The following is a 329-nucleotide window of genomic DNA, read 5'->3' as shown; positions in this document are numbered from 1 at the left end:
CACACACACACACACACACAGACAAACACACTACAAAATAAAACCACAAAGAGGAGAAAAAACAGTGCACAGAACGCAAGAAGAGAAGCATCGTGGAGTTTGATGACGATTGGCCCAGCACTAGGAATGCAAATCATGTTGTGCTCATACACCAACAGAATTAAAACACCGCAAAGAGAACTCTGGTATTGCCCATACAGAAGGACAGTGAACACAGCACACAGCAGAAAACAAAAGGGACCACATCAGCCCCACCGCAACTACACTGCCTCACCTATCCCGCTGCTTTCATCTTGCCTCAGTGGGTATCCTGTGGAGCAGCATCGATT

This window comes from Trypanosoma theileri, assembly GCF_002087225.1.
Source record: "Trypanosoma theileri isolate Edinburgh chromosome Unknown TM35_Tth_82_V1, whole genome shotgun sequence".
Taxonomy (NCBI): domain Eukaryota; phylum Euglenozoa; class Kinetoplastea; order Trypanosomatida; family Trypanosomatidae; genus Trypanosoma; species Trypanosoma theileri.
The sequence above is the reverse complement of the archived record's forward strand: the minus strand, read 5'-3'. Positions refer to the sequence as shown.